At 39.4% G+C, this 17,246-nt stretch overlaps 1 protein-coding gene across 10 annotated transcripts in view; it reads left to right on the top strand.

Moving 5' to 3' along the window:
* WDFY3 (WD repeat and FYVE domain containing 3) overlaps window positions 1-17,246 on the top strand; it is a 157,418-nt gene that overhangs the window by 30,792 nt on the left and 109,380 nt on the right. For 8 of the 10 annotated variants that reach the window (XM_088056911.1, XM_014254763.2, XM_088056915.1 and 5 more), the window contains exon 2: window positions 4,520-4,614. The exons of the other annotated variants lie outside the window; for them this stretch is intronic. The gene's annotated coding sequence lies outside the window, so the exon portion shown is untranslated. The remainder of the gene's footprint in view (window positions 1-4,519; window positions 4,615-17,246) is intronic. 10 annotated transcript variants of the gene reach the window in all.

The raw sequence follows: 17,246 nt of genomic DNA, 5'->3' as shown, positions 1-17,246 counted from the left end.
TCTCATCATAGTAGGCAGTGTGAATTCAGATCCAGGCTCCTGCTGGTCTGTGGTCCTGACCTCTGACCTTATCAGGCTAAAGGCAGGCTTTGACATCACATCCCTTGCAGTGTGTCTGAAAGTCAACCAGTGAGATTGAGAAAGCATAAGTACACAACTCTGCTAGAAAAGGCAGAAGAAGTACTTGGATCACATAATATTTATGATCCCTTTGATTTCTTTCCATCAGAGGCAGGGTTTTTATCTCTATCGGATGTGGAGTAAGTGCTAGCACTTAGCTACTGTAGTTCCTATCAACAACAGTTTATATGTAATGTCTTCCTTGACTCCTCTTTGATGTAACATGTGAGTTTTGTAACTTTGAAAAGCATGGAAGCAGGGAGGAAAATGTCTGGTTAGGTATGAACGGGTTTCTGTTGAATACCTGTGTTGTGTGTAGGCACAGAAGAAACCTTATGCTTTTGTAGGGCTTTGATTTTTTTAATATTTTGATGGCACCAGTATGGTATGCATAAAGTTGATAAACATAGTTTGTCCACAGAGAAATACTTGGAAAATAAAATCAGGGGTAAGCAGTTAAGATGGAAAGCTGCATAACATTTATATTTCTTTTTCAGAAATAAGATGTACATAGAAGCAAATTTTAGTGGTGTTACTTGATCAGTTTTCTTCTTTGCAGGAACCAAGTAGTTTGTGATTGCTGAGGTTTTGTTATTTAGCACTTTTTTGTATGATGTCTGGTTGGGGTAGCAATCAAATTCTATTTGATTTGTTAAGTTGTAGAAATAGTGAGTACTGAGCTACTGAGGCAAAATAAAGAGACCTAAAACACCTGGCTGAATACCTTGTGGGATGCAGGTCTGGAAACGTTTGTTGCAGCAAACAAATTATTTAAAGGACAAGAACAAAGGATGGCAAGAATGGCAGCTAAGAGAAGTTACTTGAGTCATAAATACATATTATTAGAGCTTGATTTAAACTTTTTAGTATTAGTTCTGAAGAAGTATGTTTGGATAAGAAATAGTTCAGGTTCTGCTGACACTGAAACAAAAACATGCTCATACAAAAAAAACCAACTTAGAATGCAAGAGTGCATTTGTTATAAAATACATGCTGACTCAATGGACTTTGCATTTAGGAAAGCCAAAAAGCTTTTATTCATATGATGGAAAAAATATTTTTAATTACCTTATGCAATTAAGCAGATTACCTAAATAAACTCTTCAAGAAATGCCTGTAGATTGGGACTTGTCTGTAAAAGAAGTTGTCTGTTAAAGTTGATGGTAAGTACTGTGAAGTGTCACTTAGGTTTTTATTGGTCACGCTCAAGCTGGCCACCCTAATATTATGTTTTGAGAAAATAGTTGCAAATTATATGTTCCAACTCTTTGAACTAAAGGAAGGCCCTTCAGTGCAGCAGGGAACTTTATGTCAGACATGGGTGGGGGTGTTTTTGGTGGCTGAAACTTGTTTGCTGAATGACACTTGGATTCTGGAAAATAATAGATGTGGCTGCTGCCAGGGTTCAGTGGTGGGTCATGAGGTGACACAGAGCTGGCATTGGCTGAATCAGATGCTGCCTGTGCGTGCAGCGTTCTGGGGAGGAGAAATCACCACCCATTTTGTTTTGCACTGCAAGTGGAACCACCGTAACTCCCTGTTGTTACTTATGGTGTACTTTTTCGTGAGGTATTGCCACTTGAGACGCTTTTGAAGTAGTCAGGAGCAGACACCAAATAAGGAATGGGCAGTTTGGTTCTTTGCTCTGCTGCTTTTCCATTGTGGGTTTGAGCAGTCTTTGGATAGTGTGTGATCTGCAAATGGGAAAGCCATTAGCCAGAGAACAGGGTGCTGCCTGTGTGGAGAGGTTCAGGGTGTGTTTACATTCCTTTCTGCACCCTTTCAGTGGGCAGAGGTGGGTGAGGAAGCCTGTAGCAGCACAGCCATGGAGTACCATGTTGCCTATGTGTCACCAGGAGATCCACTGTCCCTGTGGAATGTCAGGAACCTATCAACCTTCAGGTGTAGCGAGGGTGAATGCCCTTAGAAATCATGTAGTAAATGAATCTTGTTTGAAAAACATGGATACTTTCCTCCAGGAAAGGTTTTGTTGAACATGCCAGTCTGTATACTTCGCAGAGATATTTCTCCATTACACTGGATACTCAATGAGGCAGAAAGGGTGACTAAGCTATGCTGCCCCCTTGACACTGACCAGAACTGGTTCTCCTTTCTCACAACTTGCAGCAGGGGTTTTGTCAGAGAAGCTGCCAGTTCTTCTTGAGGGGTGCTGTGCCTTCAGTAGGCTGGGTGGTGTGAGGAGACGAGTCATTTGGACTGCCTTTGGTGCTTCCAGAGTTTTGCTCTTTGTGACTGGTGGGTTCAAAACAAACCTATTTTGTTACTTAGTTTAGTTACATTTCTTGGGAGGATGTTGGTGTTTTGGGATATTCAAGGTTGAAAATATCTTCCTTTTTCTCATTGCTGCAGTATAGATGATGTGTGCTATTGGTCTTGCAGTCACTTTTGCTAACTGATGACCACAGGGAAAATTAAAATTTGGGCAATACTGAAGATTTGATGATGATAGTAAAGTAGGAGTGCTTTATTTTTTTGGCACCACAGAAGGCATTTAGTTCTTCTTAGCTATGTTTAAACAGGACCTCCTGCTCCCCTGTATTTATTGGTTTTGAGACTACAAGTCAAAACAATTCACTTTGTGTAGATATATTTAATAAATTCTTTCTCAAGCTATTGTGACCCTGACAAAATATGGAAGTAGGATAAATTTAAGGGAATCAGGACTTAGAGACAAGGCATTCCAAATGTACTGTGGGAATATAGATAAACTTTTGGTTCAGAACCAAGTAAATAATACATATGAAAGAGGGTTGAAAGCTGTCTTCAGGGTTGTACTTCCTCATGGCCTTTTTTACAGTTTTACCTGGAAAAGATGCTGATACTGCCGTTTAATTTCTGTTCAAGGAAGCTTGTAGGTTTTGAGTACTTGTAGTGTAACTGGTCATTTAAGCTTTGCAAATATAGTAAGTGTTAATTTAGTGCAATCATGGTCTGATCTGATTTGGAGACTGAGACCTCCATTGTCTGTATTTAAAAACAGAAATCTATCATTTTGAACCTGAAAGGCGGTTGGTTATACAATAAAGTTCTTAATAGGGTGAAATGAAGATAGCTGAAACTGCAGTTCCTTATTTGTTTTAAGGTTTGTCCAGTAACTGTTCCTGTGACAAAAGGACCATTAGTTTGTCATCTTAGTTTAAATATTTACTTGCTTCTGCAGAGATGAAATCAAAGTGCTCTTCCTACTTTTGGTATTTCTGAGTTTCATGGTCCGATTTCTACAGTTTTATGTGCTGTGCACACATCTGGTATTTGGTTCTGGCCGGTAGCTCTTATTTTTCCCCATAAACAGATGGAGCTGGAGGGAGAAGGTTTCATGCTCATGGATGTTGGAGTTAGGTGAGAAATTCTCCTTTAGTTGTTAATGCTGGACACTTGAACTTGCCGGCAAGTTATTTAAGATTTAAAGCATAGAACAACATCGTAACAAAATTTTATGTTGTGTTAACCTCTGCAACATCTCTGTGAGGAAGATTTTCACATTAGTGCCATCTTTCTTAGAAAGCCTTTCAAAGGTACCTGATGCTGTGCTTTTTTTACCTAAGTCAATTTTCCCCCACCAAAATGTTATCTGCTCCTTTTAATGTACAAAATAATAAAACAATAAATTATATAAATTATATTATAAAGTTTTTCCAGTTGCTTTAGGTATGCCTGTAGTGTGTAGTGCACGGGAGGGAAGGAATGCTGTAGTAATAGTGCCAGATGGGGCTGACTGGAAATCAGAGGTGAAATATTCAGAGGTCTGCCATCTCATGGCTTATAACTAAGGTACAGCATTTCACCTAGTTATTTGCCAGGTGGGTTTATTGCCTCTATCACCTGCCTAGGTTATCTGAAAACCTTGTGATGGATTCATGGAGTTGTTCTGAAGTGAGCTCAGACTCATGCCCTTGTTGGCTTGAGTGTGTCTGCTTGCAAATTCTAAGATGAATATTTTATAACTCTGAAAATAAGAGGCAGACAGACTAGGGGAGAGGCTGGGGAAAAGTTCAGTAGCTTCACAGTTGCTCTGCTGGGTTAGTGTGAACGTAGCTTAGTTCTTATTCCCCTGCTGTAATGATGAGAAATCACTTGGTTCCTCGGAGGGATGTTCTTGCGGATCACGGGCTGCCAGTGCATTAATTACTGGGTTTGCACTTTGTATTAACTCTTTTAGCAGTTCATGTGCTCTCAGTGAGTACCATTTAATCAGAGAAATACTGCTGTGTGTCAGTTTCTAGTTTGCTACAGTTCCTTTTCACAGTGCTGTTTAAAAGATTTCTTAGTTTCCAAAAGTCCAGTTGTCATAGGAATGACTCCTCTTTCATTTCAGAAGAGCTGAGCTGTGTGACTTTATTGTCACATTTATATTCTAACCTTTTTCTCTTTTACCTAGTGAGAGAGCAGCTTTGGTGTTGAAGAGAAACCTCGGAAAGGAATGGGCCCTGTTCTCTTGAAGCTGTTTGCCCTGATCCCAGGAATGCTGTAGAGGTTAGTGATGTGAATGTTGAAGAGCTTTTGTGGAAATTGTCTTTTGATTTGTAATTGGCACACTCTTCAATAAGGTCTATGTGAAGCAGTTCATTTGCCTGTCACAGAAAGGGAGTTAATTGAGGCACTGTCAGGACATAGTCAGCTTAAAATTGCTCTACCCAAACAAAATTTAGGGTTCTGTTTATCTGTGGAGATGATGTGGAAATACATTGCTGGGTGGTCACAAAGTTGTGTGGGTGTGATGCATGCTCGGAGACAAGCTGCATTAAACTTGGAGGTTTTAATCAATAGGTTAAAAGAAAGGGTAAGAATGATAGTAATACATGAGGCTCTAGTGCCTGATTCTGCTTTGAATTTCTCAAGTCTCATTTTTACTTTGAGAGAAGAATGCTACTGATCTTCAATAGAATTTGGAGGCTAGGAAGAGTCCATTCTGTATCCACACAGAGACAGTGTCATCTCCACTTCTGCCTCAAGTGATTTGTATTTCAGTCACTTATATCTGAGTTTATTTGGGTTTGTACAAACTGTATAGACTGCTTGCTGTGAATGTTTTTCCCCAGAGCTCTATAGGCCTGCTACAAATATTATGGCCTACAAGAGGCTTCCTTTTGCAACTAAAACATTCAGTCTAGTTTACCTCCATGTTTTTTGGAAAGCTGGCAAGGATGAAGTAGATTTATCACCTAGTGGGTTAGTTTTTGACTAGTGAAGTAAAAAAAAAAAGCTTGTAGTACTGCTAAATTCAGTAAGGCTTGGTTTTGATGATGAGAAATTAATGTAGCAAGTAAAATTAGATGGAGTAGTGGGAGGGGGTGAGGGAAGAGATAGGCCTGTTGAAGTGCTCCTAAAGCAGAGAGGTGAATTTCCATAGGAGCAGTTGAGTTAAAATCTATTAAATCTGGTTTAATGTAAAGGATTCTAATCTTTGTTAGCTTACTTACAAGCATAGGTGCGTGAGTGTGGTGTGGCTACTGAAGAATCATGTCCAAGCTTTGCTAGGACACCCTTTGACATACAGACCCGTTTGGAGCAAATAGAAAAACAACACAGTGAAGAAAAGGCTGCAGCATGTCACAGACACTGAAAGTGAAGAGGTGACTCAGTGGGAAAAGACAAGGAAATGTTAGTTGGCATTTCTCTTTGAGGCATGTAGAGCTCAACAACTGCAAGTGCTGCCACTTCTTATCAAGAGCTTTAGTCATTGATGTATTCTCACCATCTTTATCTTGTTTCATATAAAACTGAGAGTTGTAAAGTGTTCAAGGGTGCAGTATCACTTCTAATTTAACAAAATTTAAATTAATTTAACAAAAGCATACAGAAAGACAGAAACCCCAAAAGCGCATTTCCATGTGAAATCCTGCACTCCAACATCAATGCTTTCATTCTAGCACTGTGCTGCTGCTTTTGTTTCCAATGTTTTATTCATTAACAAAAAGCACAGACCTGCCCACAAGGAGGTCTGACAGAAATATGCCTATTTTTTACTTTAATAGAAAATACCTAGTTAATTTCAACCTATTGTGTTTAGATTTTTTTTTTGAGACATACATACTACTTTATGGAGAATAAAAGAGGATGAAAGATTCATCTCCTCTCATGGTAGTCTCCCTCTTGACTTGGTAAAAGCAGTTGGTTTCAAGCAGCCTGTTGAATGCAGACTATTTTGTGAATCTGTGAAGACTGTCTTGTTAGAATCCCAATCTGCTATTCAGATACTTATGTAGGAAATATTTCCTTGGCACTTCATGCATCCTGTTCTTCCAGTTCTGAGGACATGCAAGAACTGGCAGAGCTTAATAACTTAGTTTTAGGGTTGTACTTATGCTCCTTTCAGACCTGAACCTGCTATATTTGATTTGGTTAAGCTCTCTATAGGGCCATGACAAATTTCTCTCCAGCTGTGGCATGACTTACCTGCAGCTACATGGATAATAGTAAAAATTGTGGTGTAGTTTATGAGCACATAGGAGATAATGAGATAAGGGAAGACAGCCAACCAACATAAATTTGTGAGGGAGAAAATTGTGTCAAACTGATTAGTTTGTTTCCTTGACAGATGAATTAGATTAGTGCATAAGGAAGGCAAAGGATTGAAGCGGTACAAATAGAATTGTATAAGGTTTTGAAGGATGTTCTTTTGAGTGTAATATGTGCAGTGTTTTGGTTTTTTTTAATGGGATCTTCCTTGAATTACCGTATTGCGTGAGCAAAATTTATTAAAAATGATTCTGTGGAGCACTTAATAGGGATTTGGGATCACTTGGAAAGGCATTTGAAGGAGGCTTCCATACTAGCTTGTCATGGCTCAATTTGTCAATGACATCCATGATTTAGATTTTAGTACATGGAGTAGAGTTTACTTAAGAGCTGCGCAGGTGACAGCAGTTTGGGAGTAGACAGAATGGGCAGCCTAGCATGTTGATACAAATCTGTTTGTCACTGGGGTAAGCAAAGTGTGTGTGTTTGCTTTACCTGACTCAGCCTGTGCTTATTTGTTACACCACAGGAGCTCAGTCAGTGTATATAACCTAATTATGCTGAGTTTACTGCATTAGATGGCCTCTTCCACCACTCACAGCACAGCTTGTGGTACTTTTCTATCCTTTAGTAAACTGCAGTACTGAAACGTATAACTTGAAAGGAAGTGTTTAGTTGTAGCAGTTTCTTTATTTTACCACAGGGAGAAAATTTACAAGTAAGGAGAAGTTACCATATTTTTTAAGAGCTTTTGTAGAATAAGATGAAATATGGAAATAATTGTCATCTTGGGATGGTGCTGAAGAAGTCTGTCATACTGCTTTGTTTTAAATTCCCTGTGATAGAAAGGGGTGTTTGTGTGCCATGCTCTTGTATACACAATGCTCTTCTCATAGCTGTCAGGTTATCATGAAAGATTCATTTCATGGCTCCCTTAGAGGTAAACACCAATATTTCACACTGGGTCAGTAATTTTTGCTAGCAGTAGATTAATACCTGAAACTCCCTTTGACATGTTCCCATCTGTGATGCCGTAGTTTATTAAAGATGGAAGCATAGTGAGGCAAAAAAATTAAAGAAAATAAAAATCTCTATTTAGGTTGTCTCTGTGGGGATGCTATTCGCTGTTTCTGTGATCCCTGCTGCTGTTTTCCTGACTTCTTGGGGTATGGCTTTCTCCTTGGTATCCTAGCAAATGTTTTTCTAGCAAAACTACAAATTAAGAAGGTACACCTTAGCAGCAGAGGGTGGTGCACCAGTGGTGTAATTGGAATTACAAGAATGCTGTGAAATTTTTGTGCTTCATCTTCTGTCCCAAAGGGAGGGGGGATATTGGAAGAGCTGCTGCTGATAAGTGATAGCCTGTGAAAGGCAAGCCTCAGGCAGTCCCTTGGAAAGACTTTTAAGTCCCATGAATTGAAACAAACTGGAGGCACAGCAAACCTAGTTTTAGAACTTTCCCTTGTTTGATTTTAATTTCAAGAAGCTGCCTGGGAGAAATCTCAAAGGCACACTCTTGTAGACACAGGAATAGCTGTTCAAAGTGCTGGGAGATGAAACTGATGTGCAGCAATTTTTAAAAGTGAGGAAATGATAGTGGTGAAGTGGGCTACCACCTGCCTGTTTTGAAGTACTGTTTACTCTTTGGTATTGCTGAGAGGTCACCTTAGAAGACAGAGGAGTAAAATCAAATTAAAGAGAGAAATGTATGATAAAATTGTGAAGGAATATATGGATGTATAATAGAAGAAGCCTTTGCTGTAACTTTTGTTGCAATTAAATCTTAGTATTGAACATTTATTTACCTAGTTCTTTCATGTGCCTTTGTTAGCGTATTGCTGGGTTTCACTTTGTTTGTTGTGTTGTGTTTGTCTTAAAAAGAATAGTTTTCCTTATTCTGTACACTTCTTACTGTCAAAGCTTAAAAGGGACACAAAACCAGAGAAAAGGGTGAAAAGGTCTTGTTTTCTCTCTTGTGGGAAGCAAGTTCTGTCCCCAGGTTCTTTTGCATCCAGGAGCAGCCAAGCATGGTGCAGGTCATCTAAGGGAGTCCATACACTTTCACAGATGCACTGCAGAAGCAAGGACTTGCATTAAATAACTACTCGGTGATTTCTGTACCTGTAAATGATGTTACAGTGCATTTGATAGATAATTGCTGTCTCTCTTTTTGTTTTCTTCTTGATGTTTTTTTCTCCAGCAATGAAGTCTATTTCCTTAGTGTATCATGTATCTGTGTATGTGTAGGTGAATCCAACAGAAAAATATGAATAAACTCCATGTCAGCAGTCATGTTTTTACTAAGTGGATATTCAAGCTCTCTTCTGGGATAAACTTAGTTGTAAAGCAGTGTCCACTGTAGTCATGTGGGTATCATTCTGGGAGAATTCTTTTCAGAGAACTGCAGCTTTGATCATAATTTGTCTTCTGTACTCTTAGTTACTACTAGGAAAAGGAACAAGTGTAGTGGTGAGACATAACATGTGAGTTTGGATAACATAATGTATTTCCTTGGAAAATACTACCACTTCTGAATAGTTTTTGTTATTAAAATGAAACACCTGGCAGTCCTAGGTTGTATGGTGCTGTGCATGAAAATAGCATTGCAAGCTAGAATAGTAAACAGTGTTAAAAAACACAACAAAACAACAAACCCCTAAAAAGCAGAAGAGTTAATCAAGAAAATACTCATTACATCTGATCTAGTTTCTAGTAAGGAGTGTCTCTTGTCCTTCATTTATTTTTTCCCCCAGAATAATTAGTTCTACTGTAACCCAAATTGAAACGTATTTACTTTCCTGTGAGATAAGAGAAGCAGGAAAGTGTCATCTTGCAAATTAATTTGTAAGCCATGATACATCATTCTCCTTTGCAGTGATTGTGCTCCCGACCAGATGTTGTTTTGCTCAAGCACACAGTTTTTCATCTTGATCCAGCTCTTGTGTGATTTTGATTTTTCCTTTGTGAAGCAGCTGTATCAGTGACTGGGGCCTGTGCATTGCAAGGAGGAGGGATCCCTTCCCTTGATGTCCCAGCCTGCCGGGAGGGAGCAGCTGCGCCTTGCGCGCAATCTCTCCCGCCTGGGCACTGGTACAGTCGGCACGGGAGGCTGGCAGCGCAAAGCTCGGCAGAGCTGCCTGACTGCTGCAGGGATGTTTACTGATCAAGGGCTGGCAGCGCCTTGGAGACATGGGAGCTTGTCTCCTGTCTCTAGTGTCTTACAAGGGGAGGGCTTGGAAACTAAGATGCTGGCACTGGACTTCAGGAATTCAAGGTAGGATGAGAACTAAATGAATCCCAGCTACTCTTACTTCTTTCCATGATACTTCTACCCCCCATGACTAATTCCACAACTAGCACATGTGAAGTTGTACCTCTTATCAGACTTGCTTTTATAGGAGAAGCTGAACAAAAGCTGAGATTGATCAGAGATTTAATCAAATTCTAGTGGTATTTTTGAATAAAATGAGTAATGTACCAGTGCATAATTTTCTGTGTTTAGAATGTTGGCTCTAGAGAAATAAGGCAAAAGTAGGTAGTTTACATTTAGCATCCCAGCTAAGGAAGAAAGTAATTGATTTTAGTTTGTCATGTATGTAGTTTTCAAAATACAGCTAATATGAGCCTTGAGTGCAGTAGTTACACTGTGAAGTAAGCTTGTTACTGAGTTATGTTACACATGTTCTAATAAATCTAAGAAAGTTGGAGAAAATAGTATTAAGTTTGTATTTTCCCTGTCTCTTGAGTGCTATAGGCTTCTTTTTTTCCCTTTGAATAAGAGAAACTCACTTTTGGAGAGATTTCTAGCTGTCCTGTTTAATCTTAAAATACACTGCAAACTGGTGTAGAGAAATCATTTATTCACTGTGAAATACAGCTTTTATTTTGGTACTATTGCCAAGCAGGACTAGAACATGAGTAATGAAGACAAAAAAAAATAGTCTTGAAAGTAGTTATGGTAAATGATAAATATACCAACCTCTTTGTTGGCAATCAAAAATAAGCAAAATAAGTATGGTTTTTCTAAAATGTTGCAGCTTTTTCCCTTTATGAGAGACACCAACTTTAATATGCAAGAATATCTACACCCACTTTGGTCATTTAATAAGTGTGCCATTGAGAAAAAAAATTCTCTGGAGAGCTGGAAAAATCCATTCATTTGAGTAATTAATATTTCTTTAAAAGTCTGCAGTTTCAGTCTGCTTTGTAGGTTTGTGTTTTTTCTTGTTAAGTGTTTATTTCATGGGGGGGCGTTTTGTCTTTTCCTTCCCCTCTTTTATTTTTTCCTGTTTAATCTTTTATCTGATGCATTCCCTGCTGGGGGTGGAAACCTTGTGTCTCTGATGGGCTACTTCTAAATCCAAACATCTCAGTCCTGCTGTGGATCTGTCCCACGCTTTCTCTGCAGGACAGTGTTCTGGGAGCAGCAGTCTCCCGTGTTACTGGGGAGCTAGAGCTGTTTTCTGTAAAGAAAGATTCACAATCAGCTCTTTTGTCTTTACTCTTTGCTCCATGTGAGACTCCTGAGAAGTGTTTCCATATGCAGTCTGGTGGAGCTGGATCCAAAACCAGGCTGGGAGCCCAAGATGTAATCTAGCTCTACCTGCAATCCTCGGGTGTTTGAAAACTGAAGATGAGACTGAGAGGGGTTGAATTGCTTTTACTTGTAATTTGTGGCTGTCATCCCCAGAGGATCTTCTGCCACCCAACAGAGAGGGGTCAGAGGAAGGAGAAGCAGAAGAGAGGGAAGGTGAGGAGAAAAAGAGTACTTTTCTCCCATTGTTACAATACTTGCTTAGTTACACAAAGCATAGGAGTCTTTACTGTTTTTCCCAGTGGTGGTACCTCTTAAGAGGAGCAGCTGAGGGAAGTGGGATTGTTTAGCCTGGGGAAAAAGAGGCTTGGAGAGGACCTTACTGCTCTCTGCAACTACCTGAAAGGAGGTGCTAGTGAGGTGCATGTCAGTCTCTTATCCCAAGTAACAGGATGAGAAGAAATCACAGAATCATTAGGGTTAGAAGGGACCTCTGGAGATCATCCAGTCCAACCCCCCTGCCAAGGCAGGGTCACCTGGAGCAAGTGACACAGAAGCATGTCCAGGTGGATTTGGAATGTCATCAGAGAAGGAGACTCCACAATCTCCCTGGGCAGCCTGTTCCAGGGCTTTGCCACCCTTGGTGTAAAGAAATTCTTCCTCCATGTTGACTTGGAACTTCTTGTGTTTTAGTTTATGGCCATTGCTCCACATCCTGTCACTGCCAGAGAACCTGGCACCATTCTCTGTGCACCCATCTTTGTGATATTTGTGGGCATTAATGAGATCCCCTTCAGTCTTCTCTTCCCTGGACTAAACAGGTCCGGCTTCTGCAGTCCCTCCTCACGTGAGAGGTGATCCATACCCCTCATTATCTTTGTGTCTCTCCTCTGCATCCTCTCTAGTAGCTCCTTGTCTTTCTTGTCCTAAGGAGTCAAGAATTGAACACAGCACTCCAGATGTGGCCTCACTAGGGCTGAGTAGAGAGGCAGGATCACCTCCCCCAATCTGCCGGATGCACCCCAGGATCCCATTGGCCCCAGCCATCAAAAGTCCTCAAATTGTGTCAGGGAAAGCTTTGATTGGCTATTAGGAAAAAAATTCTTCACTGAAGGGATTATCAAGCATTTTAATAGGCTGCCCAGAGAAGAAGGCTGCTCCAGTCACCATCCTTGGAGGTATTTAAAAGATGTGCAGATGAGGCAGTTGGGAACATGGTTTAGTGGTGGATTTAGCAGTGCTGGGTTAGATGTTGGACTTGGTGATCTTATGGGTCTTTTCCAACCTAAATGGTCCCTTGGTTCTGTACTGTATGGTATGCAGAACTTGATTCCAGTGGAGCTCAGTGGATGCCTTTGGACCATCCTAATTTCAGGCAGTAGATATGTGTATGCAAGTATTTCTGCTGGTTTTCCATTCATCTCTGGACTGAATTGCTAATTATCAGGTCTTGGGCTGTTGTATTTTGTTTTGCACTTAGGAATACTATGAACATGCAGTGTAAAACATTGGGATTATTCGCCCTTATTTACTTCCTATTGCTTCAGAAATAAACAAGCATTTGTGCCCAGGCTTTAATGCTGATTTAAATACAGATAGGCTGCCGGTTTTGTTACAATCTTTCTGCCTCAGTGCTAGCAGAGAGGAATTTTATTACATCAGCCAAACATGTGCTGGTAGGATCGTTTTGTTGTTTTTCTTACCCATGTTGTTAGAAACAAGGGTGGCTCTATGGAGACAAATTTTACAGGTAATGGGCTTCTACTTACTGCTCCTTCATATGCAAATTTCCTGAAGGCAGAATAAATATTTTCAGTGTATAAATGGCTGGTTTACATGGTTGCAGGAAGTTTTTGCTTTAGATTGCCGTTGAGAAGAAAACACACTACCACCAGCACCACAAATGCGGACCATGTTCCTGTTAAAAAAGTTTGTTAGCTTTTTTAGTTAAATATGAGAACTGTGCTTAGAGTCACTGTTCTTATTACTGAACATGTCCTGTTTGGGGCTACTTTGTTTCCTGCATGATCTTACTGTGAGGATGTACAGGCTCTCTCAAAACTGTTCCAGTTTTGCTGTTTTCCTTTCCCATCTTCCTCACTGCACCCTCTCACTCCACATCACTCTGAAAGGTGAATAGACCAAAGCTCTCTTCCCCATGCTTGATGGTGGCTCATTGTTTCACAATTGATTCAAATGCAATAGCTTTCCTAGGAAGGCTTTTTTGCTTTGCTTGTTTATTGTGCATGCAAGAGCCACTCTCCAGAGCAGTGTTTTTATTCCTATGCATTTGTTGATGTCTGCATGCCAACCAAGCACAGCTTGTCTCTTCAAATCCCAGATTATTTTGCTTTTTTGTTTGTTTTTGTGTATGTGTGTCCCCTCCCCTCTCATCCTCTCACCCCTCTTTTGTTTTCTTGGGGCTTCTTACCAGCATTTTCTCTCCTGAATTTCATGGTTTGTCATTGTCATGCAGTTTAGGTCATCAAGCTAAAATTTCAGTTCTGTTCTATTCCCAATGTGCTGTTTGTCCAGTTAATAAAAATGAGTTTATTTAGGCCTTTTGAAAACAAAACAAAACCAGAAAACCAGCTTTCAAAGATACTTGAGATATTTTACCACAGAACACGTAAAGAATTTAATTAGAAGTTGCTCTCCAAGAATATTGACGAAGCAAATATTCTATTCTGTTTTGGTTTAAGTTTTTTAACCAGTTGTTACCTATCTTCATAGTATTCTGCATAGTTTTGCTGATGCTGCATAGGTTAGTTGGTTCATAAGCTTCTGATAAAATGTTCTGATTGATTCCTCCATTTCAGATGATTTTGCTGAGGTGCAAATGTTTCTGAGATGTTTCAACTCTGCCAGCATATGTTCAAAACCAAAATGATGTTTCAGTACTTACTTTTCCTCAAGCTCCGGATGTTTATAGCAGTATTGAGGTTTGCAGGATGAGTTTGCTTATCTACTGTCTTGCCATCCAGCAGGTGTGAATGGGGATCATTCCCACCTCAAACATCCAGTTTCAAAGTTCCAGATTAACATTTATCTGACAAATTTTAGGTTCCAGAAGTAATCTGCTGGGTTTATAATGTATTCATACTGGTTACACTGAAGAACAGAATTTCTATTCTCTCAGTCCAAAACCTGTTAACTTACTAGGCATAATTTTTCTATAAATAAGTGCTTCAAAAATATATGTTGGTGAGAAATGTCTCTATTTTTGTCATGTTCTATGTCTGCTCCAGCCAAGTTGGACTTCACTTCTGCCTGTCAGGATTTTTGTGTTACACATATTTTTGTCTCTGGTTAGCATATTTTTCTGGTTAAAAATATCCTTTGCATTCCTTGAGTAGAGGAGGAATTGTATGTCCAGAGCTAGTTCAGACTTTGTGGCAGTCAGAGCTGGATTGCCGGCTTCGAGACCACACTGTAACAGGTCAGAAGAGTGGAAAAAATGCCTCAGTGGTATGATTGCACAAGCATGGGCTAAAGGTTTCTTGGAGCCTGGATGTCTATGAATGAACCACCTGAAGGTGCTAATGTTGGTGTCTCCTTTCTAACATAATACCTGTACAGAGCCCTGTACTTTGATCTTCACTGTAACTGATGATTAGGGATAATGAAACATGGCAAGATTGATTTATTTTCGGCAATGACCATTCCTCATGTCATAAAGCAGAAAGGCTTCTTTTATACATGAAGAGTTTTATTTGGTCCTCAGCCCTGCAATGGCAATATATTTCTGCCTTGCACAAATTACTGAAAACCTTTTTCTGGTATAAATACTGTCTTTTTTTCTCCAACCTAAGCAGATACCATGGAGCAAGAGCAGTTTGAAGTATGGAATTTTCCACCTTCTTTGACAGATAGCAAACCTAAACTGGTTTTTGGAGATCAGGTCTGTGTTTATATGCAGATGAGGTGGTTTAAGACTTTGCATTGAAATTCAGAGATGAAGGTGTGTAGAACCTAGCAGTCAAGTATGGATTTCTGGTAGCCTTAGGGTTGGTTGGATGGTATTTCTTGGTCTTCTTTTGTGAAAAGATGAAGGACCATCTGTTACAGGTACCTCATAGATGAGGTTTCCTGCACCTCCTAGTTGGATGTAGTATTCATTATGTGCCATTTGGCTTCTGGAAAGTCAAAATTAGTCATCGAGTTCCCCTGACCTTTTTCAAATGCTGCCTTTAAACAAGTGGTGGATATAACTATTCAAATCTTACAACAGCAGATTTACCTTTTGGTTCTCAGGATTGTGTGTGATAGTTCAAGACAAAATAAGAATCTGTCTTTCATTTTAGTTGAAAAATATGTAAAGTGTAGAAAGACACCTTAAATCAATGTGTCTCCAGTCTAAATAGCCTGTATTTGAGCTTTCTGGCAGTTTGCTTTTTTGGCATTTTCAGTTCTTAAGCTTGGTTGTCAGTTTATTATTGAGCTGAGAAAATGGAAGTCCTTAAGTCTTCCTTAAAGAAAAGCAGTACTTAGAATTGGGTTCATCGTGATGACAGGTCACAATGAGTGCTAAATAAAGATGTAGGAAGTGGAATTATCATCATCCAGACAAAAATCACATTCTAGGTGCAGTGGGACAGATTTGTTCCTCCTAGGAAAAGGTGGCACACATTTGCTGCCTTGTGCACTGTTTAATCTTAACACCCTGTAAAAGTAACTTGTAGCTCCCTTCTGCTTCATCAAGTTGTGAGTTTTGTGCACCATCCCCAGTTGTCTGTGAGCAATGATTGCAGTCACATCCTTTGCCTCCATGTGTGCATGGCTAGTCCTTCATGCTCTGAGCAATGATGTTGAAGCAGGTTCTTCAGTCCCAAGGGCAGTCTGGATGGTGGGACTGCACTTGAGGTATTGGAGTTGTCTGTGCTTTTCTTGCTCGGAAAGAGCAACGAAGAAAAGTGATGCAACTTCAGCTGCAGTTTGGAGATTTTCAGCTGGGGTAGGATTTAATACTTTGGTTTCCAGGCTTTATTTTTTAGAGGTGGCAGAAGAAGTATTTGTAGTTGGGAAATGTTTTGTAATAGTAGTGCAAGTAATTTTGGGAAATGTGATTATTAAAGCATTAGAAATGCAGTGACAGAGTTATCTTCTAGATACAAGCTTTGCATAGTAAGTCAGGAGAAGAATAGGCTATTTGTAGAAGTTGAAAGCAGTACTTTATTTTCTTATTTGAACAAAATGAAGTGCAAAAAATTTGTTTGTAAAGGTCATTTTCGTTTAAGTGATTACTAAGTAAGAATATGTGCATTATGAGTCTTTAGCAAGACAGCTCTCCTCCATCCCTGCAGCATAGGTCAAAAGTATCACTGTTATTTAATTGTTGTGCTTTGCACTGAATTTAAAACATTAACCTTCAGGAAATCTACTCTATCAGTACTTGCTATAATGTGTCATTATCATGAATAATTTGTGGGAAATGGAAGACTGATAGTCCATGTTTTATATCTTTATCTTTCTCAATAAACAGTTACTAAAGTTCTTCATATTTGTTGAAGCACTAGGAATTTTTGTTTGCAGAGATTTCAAGGCATTAAGGTCAGATTGAGCATAAGAATGGCATTTATATCATTGCAAATAACAGAGAAATTGTATCTTTAGCTGTGATCTGACTGGAATTCGGAGAACAAGAAAAACATGTCCTGAATCAGGATAACAAGACATTTTTGTTTGTTCGTTTTTTCCTTAGAGGTGTTAAAGAAAAAAATAGCTGCATTGAATTCTCAGGTTTGGATACTACACTGTGAACTGAGACATCTCTGTAAGCAGCTCTTCAACCTGTAGAAACAGACCAGTATTAGCTCTTCTGTTCATCTAAAAAAGTCAAGATTAAGTTTTAAGGTGGTAACATAAAGTTCCTCAAGATAAGTTTTGAATTATTTCAGTGCAAAGGAGGAAAAAATCAAACCATACACACAAAAGTCATGACCTTGAAATAATAGTGTGACCTTGAAAATCCTTGCCTGCACACCTTCCTTAACTTCCTTAATGATACTTAGTAATGCAGAAAAGTGGAGTGGGAGTTACTGGTGTTTTCCTGTTGGGGGGGATTTCTCAATGAAATAGTTCCTGTTTCAGCCAGATGACTGGATGTTTAACA

The sequence above is a fragment of the Pseudopodoces humilis genome, chromosome 6, assembly GCF_049639895.1.
Source record: "Pseudopodoces humilis isolate 2021_Gansu_Grassland_sample_001 chromosome 6, ASM4963989v1, whole genome shotgun sequence".
Taxonomy (NCBI): Eukaryota; Metazoa; Chordata; class Aves; order Passeriformes; family Paridae; genus Pseudopodoces; species Pseudopodoces humilis.
The sequence above is the reverse complement of the archived record's forward strand: the minus strand, read 5'-3'. Positions and strand labels throughout refer to the sequence as shown.